General features: G+C 43.6%; 1 non-coding gene and 1 pseudogene across 1 annotated transcript; one reads left to right on the top strand and one right to left on the bottom strand.

Annotated features, from left to right (window-relative positions):
• Positions 1–293: 293 nt before the first annotated feature.
• On the top strand, positions 294–398 carry LOC123463173. The gene has a single exon (XR_006638771.1). It is a non-coding gene; the product is annotated as a U6 spliceosomal RNA (small nuclear RNA).
• Positions 399–4,150: 3,752 nt separating this feature from the next.
• LOC101594215 lies at positions 4,151–5,062 on the bottom strand (annotated as a pseudogene).
• Between the last annotated feature and the right edge of the window lie 601 nt (positions 5,063–5,663).

Raw genomic sequence — 5,663 nt, 5'->3', positions numbered from 1 at the left:
TCCCTCACCCTGGCGCTGATTGTCAGGAAGAACATAGAAGTTGTGCTCCGGCTCATCTCCCCAGTTCCTGTGTGGTTCCAGCTGTGGCTTGGCTGAAGTCTGAGGGGTGGTTTATCTCCTTGGGTCTTGCTACCTTTCCACGCATGCACCCTCTGGGGCAGGGGATCCCTGCTTCTGTTTTGATGTCATTTTATGTTTTGCCTCTTTTTCATCATCCATGACAACATGACGTAGGTCTTGCGCAGGTAACCAGGTAAGGACAGCAGCTGTGAGTTCAAGAATACAATGGCCCTGTTCGCTTCAGCAGCACGCAGACTAAAATCGGAGCGATATGGAGAAGCAGAGCACGGCTCCTGTGTCAGGAAGACCCGAAAATTCATGAAGTGTCCCATAGTTAAAAACTAATAATAATAATAGAGCTGGGCGTGGGGGTGCACACCTTCAATCCCAGCACTCGGGAGGCAGAGGTAGGAGGATCACCAGCCTGAGACTACATGGTTAATTCCAGGTCAGCCTGGGCTAGAGTGCAATTCTACCTCGAAAAACCAAAATAATAATAATAATAAGAAGAAGAATAAAAAGAATACAATGGCCACTTTGTGCCTGGAAGACTGTATTGCAAAGCCCTCCTCCCCATCTTTTGGCTCTTTCATTTTTCCTTCCACCTCTCCTGCAATGGTCCCCGAGTCTTGGAGGGTCTGCTAGGGCTTCTACTTGGCACTCTGGGAAAATGACTTTCCTATCTTCATTGTCCTTGCTGTTCTTTCTTAGCTCTGATCTTTCTTCTCATCTCCCTGTCATGACCAATTCTTTCACTGGATCAAGAATGATGGGGTGGGGAGGGAGAGAGAGAAAGAGAGAGAAGGAGGCGGAGGAAGAGGTGGAGTGGGGAGCAGATTCCAGCGAAGGGAAAGAGGACTTTCTCTTTGTTAACTACTCCCCAAGCGATTCATACCCCACACGCGTCAGCACGCATAGACTCCAGCACAGGGTTAAAATTGGACAAATAATGATTATGTTTTTTTTATGTTTATTAGGCGCTTATATGAGAATACTATTGGTATGATGGCATTATAAGAAAAGTGTTAGTAGCCATGGATGGTGATTTTGTGTTGCTTATAAACAACACATTGTAGGCTTATTTGTTTCAAACAGATAAGAAAAAAAAAAAAAAAAACAGATTCACGGAGCCCTGAGATTGGAACTACAAAAACAAAACAAAACAAAAGACTAAGGGTGGTTGGTGGGGCCTGTGGGAGAAAGTAGAGCTGGTGGGGTTCGGGGAGCTACCTGGGGTTAGTGGGACCAGCAGGGGCTCAGTAACAGATGCGTCGTGTCACTTCACCACGATTATCTTCCTGAGCAGGAGACCCAGGGGTGGCCTCTCACATTGAAAGAATGAGCCCGGAGCCTCCTGTGTTTGGGATTAAACGATAAACTTGAATAACCCCAGTAAAGGAAAAATTTTGCTTGAGGAAGCAAAAAGATGCAAGAAATGTGAAGGCTGAGAACAAAGCCTTGATACTTTGAGGCTGTTTTGACACTGTATTTAAAAACACCTGAGCCAGGTGTGGAGGTGCACATGTCTTTAATCCCAGCACTTGGGAGGCAGAGGTAGGAGGATTGCCATGAGTTTAAGGCCACCCTGAGACTACATAGTGAATTCCAGGTTAGCCTGAGCTAGAGCAAGACCCTACCTTGCAAAAAACAAAAAACAACAAAAAAAGAAAGAAAGAAAGAAAGAAAGAAAGAAAGAAAGACACCTGGGCTGGAGAGATGGTTCAGTGGTTAAGCCACTTGCCTGCAATGTCTAATGACCCAAGTTTGATTCCCCAGTACCCATGTAAAGCCAGATGTACAAAGTGGTACATGCATCTGGAGTTTGTTAGCAGTGGCTAAGGGCCCTGGCACACCTATTCTCATTCTCTCTCTCTCTCTCTGCTTGCAAATAAATTAATAAATAAAATATTAAAAATAAAAAATTAAATAAAAAAAACCCACCTGACTCGGGCTTAAGAGGTAGCTCAGTGGTTATGGCACTTGCCTGAAAAGCCAAAGGACTCAGGCTCAATTTCCCAGGACCCATGTAAACCAGATGTACAAGGTGGTGCATGTGTCTGGAGTTTGTTTGCAGTATCTGGAGGTCCTATCATGCCCATTCTCTTTTCTTCCCTCTCCCTCTCTAAAATACATCAATGAATAAAATATTAAAAACATAAAAACAGTCAGGCACACACCTTTAATCCCAGCATTTGTGAGGCAGAGGTAGGAGGATCGCCATGAGTTTGAGGCCATCCTGAGATTACATAGTGAATTCCAGGTCAGTCTGGGCCAGAATGAGACCCTACCTCGAACCCCCCCCCCAAAAAAAAAAAAACCATAAAAACACTTGACTCTAGCTGGGCGTGGTGGCACACACCTTTAATCCCAGCACTCGGGAGGCAGAGGTAGGAGGATCGCCATGAGTTCGAGGCCACCCTGAGACTACATAGTGAATTCCAGGTCAGCCTGAGCCAGAGTGAGACCCTACCTCGAAAAACCAAAAAAAAAAAAAAAAAAAAAAGGAGACCCAGCATCCTGCTGGTGTTGGTGGAGCTCCTCAAAAAACAAAACAAAACAAAACAAAACAAAACAAAACAAACACCTGACTCTAAATAATACATAGAATTCAGAGAAATGGATCATTTGGAGATAAAAATGGAGTGAAAATAATTTATATATTGATAGATAAGTATATAACACCTAAAAGCTTTGTGGATAAGATAGTGAGAATCTTAATTTAAGTTTTGAATTGAATTTAATTCTAATTTCCAATAATCTTTAAATTTAGTAGAGGATAATTCTTTTTTCAAGGTAGGGTCTCATTCTAGCTCAGGCTGACCTGGAATTCACTCTGATGTCTCAGGGTGACTTTGAACTCATGGCGATTCTCCTACTTCTGCTAGGATTAAATGTGTGCACCACCACGCTTGGCTCAGTAGAGGAAAATATTATTTAACTGTCTATTTTATGAGAAAGCTGAGTCCATATAAAAAGTAAAAATATGCCAGGTGTGGTGGCGCACGCCTTTAAGCCCAGCACTCGGGAGGCAGAGGTAGGAGGATGGCTATGAGTTAAAGGTCATCCTGAGACGACAGAGTGAATTCCAGGTCAGCCTGGACCAAAGTGAGACCCTGCCTAGAAAACCTGAAGGAAAAAAAAAAAAAAAGTAAAAATAGAAAAGGCTAAAAAAGTCCTTTAATGTCTGTGCCAGTAAGTTTAGATGCAGATATGTGACAGGAACACATAATGTCTTGGTCCCCATACCCCAGGACAGGAGAAGGCCAGTCATGGTGAATGACACATGATGGCTCTTACATTCTTCTGCCTGGAAGTGATTCACACTTCATCAGCCAGAGCAAGTGAGGGAATGAGAAGGAAATCAAGTCACACTCGATGTTCCTGGAAGCGAGGAAAGCAATTGGGTGCTCTTAGTGTAAATTTCTTTTTTGTGTGTGTGTGTTTTTAAAATGTTACTAAAATATGTTATAATTCTATAATTTATGTATAATTTATAATTTTTAAGGTGCTTTGTAATTATATATGATAAGCACATATGGGCAATTGAATTAATTCCTTTTATTAGTCTGAGGTGGTCATTTCTTGATGATTTTCTGTTTTCTTTCACAATTATATAGCTGTCAAGAAAAAATTCATTTTCCTGAAGGTTGAGTGGCCTCTTTTGATCATGTCTGGATAAGGTTAAAGGGTTCCAGTTTTTTTTTTTTTTTTGCTTTCTTTTCAAGGTAGGGTCTCACTGTAGCCCAGGTTGACCTGAAATTCACTATGCAGTCTCAGGCTGGCCTCAAACTCATGGCAATCCTCCTACCTCTGCCTCCTGAGTGCTGAGATTAAAGGCGTGAGCCACCATGCCTGGTTCGTTTCCAATTTTTAGAAATATTTTTATTTATTTGTAAGCAGAGAGAAATAGAGAGAAGAGATACAGACAGAGATAATGGGTATGCCAGGGCCTCCAGCTGCTATAAACGAACTCCAGATGCATGTGCCACTTTGCGTCTGGCTGTATGTGGGTACTAGGGAACCAAACCTGGGTCACTGGGCTTTGCAGGCAAGCACCTTAACTGCTGAGCCATGTCTCCAGCACCCAACTTTAGCTCTCATGGAGGAGCTCTGTAATTAGTGAGCATGTGTCACAGAGAGTCAGGTTGACTTCTTTGGCTTTATTTTTGGAAACTGTACTTCCCACCACACTGGCCTGCCAGGGTGAAAAAGGAAGCTCTTCCTTCCAGGACGTTTTTTCCAGATACACTTGTGCCTCTACTGGTCCTGGATTTCTAGATCATCTTCATGCCACTGCAAGTCACACTTTCTTGTTTCAAATTTTTATTTGAGAGAGAGAGAGAGAGAGAGAGAGAGAGAGAGAGAATTTGCACACCAGGGCCTCAGCCACTGTAGTCAAACTCCAGATGCTTGTGCCACCTAGTGGGCATGTGCGACCTTGAGCTTGCCTCACCTTTGTGCGTCTGACTTACGTGGGATATGGAGAGTTGAACATGGGTCCTTAGACTTCACAGGCAAATGCCCTAACCACTAAGCCAACTCTATGGCCCCACACTTTCTTTTTGTCTCGTCATTCCCTAGTATTTTCAGTGCCTGATCAATTTTGATGAACTGTGCACATTCTTCTATGGCTGGTGCTGGCGTGGCTGCACTGTGCTTATCTGGGTGACCCATTAATATGAGTTTGGGGGTTGGAGGGATGGCTTAGTGGTTAAGGTGCTTCTCTGAGAAATCTGAGGACTCAGGTTCAATTCCCCAGTACCTACATAAGCCAGATGCCCAAGGTGGTGCATGCTTCTGGAGTTTATTTGCAGTGGCTAGAGGCCCTGACACACACATCCTCTTTATATTTGACTCTTTCTCTCTCTCTAATAAATAAATAAATATGTTTTTTTTTTTTTTTGGTACATAGCTGGTGTTTTAGGTCTGATACACTTGCAGGTGGGTCTGCTCCCAGAACACTATACCAATCCTATTTAGGTATCTGCTCAAATGCTGTCATTACCTGTTGAAGAAGGCCTTTTCAGCTCAGGTGAGCAGAAACATTAGTGACCGTTTCTCTTTCTACCAGAAGTCACTGGTCTCCCTTTCAAAAATGTAATTGTTTATTTATTTCAAGGAGAGAGAGACAGAGAGAGAGACAGAGAGAGAGAGAGGTGTGTGTGCGCCAGGGCCTCTAGCTGCTGCAAATGAGCCCCAGATGCATGTACCACTTTGTGCATCTGGCTATGGATAGGCACAGGGGAATCAAACCCAGGTGGTTAGGCTTTGCAGGCAAGTGCCTTAACTGCTAAGCCATCTCTCCAGCCCTAAATTTCCTTTTGAAAAACGTGTGTGTGTGTGCACGCTTGTGTATATGTGGTACGTGTGCGTGTTGACGTGTGCAAATGTGCATATGGAAGCTGGAGGATAACCTTGAGCGTCATCTTCAAGAATGCTGTCCATGTCCTTTTGAGAAGGGCTTTGTCATTGCCACAGAGCTCACCAATTAGGCTAGACTACTTGGTCAGTGAACCCTAAGGGTCTCTGCCTTACCAAGGCTGAAATAATTTTCAATCCTGCACACCAGTACACGCCACTGTGCCTGCTATTTTACTGGGATG

Source organism: Jaculus jaculus, chromosome 8 (genome assembly GCF_020740685.1).
Source record: "Jaculus jaculus isolate mJacJac1 chromosome 8, mJacJac1.mat.Y.cur, whole genome shotgun sequence".
Lineage (NCBI taxonomy): Eukaryota > Metazoa > Chordata > Mammalia > Rodentia > Dipodidae > Jaculus > Jaculus jaculus.
The sequence above is the reverse complement of the archived record's forward strand: the minus strand, read 5'-3'. Positions and strand labels throughout refer to the sequence as shown.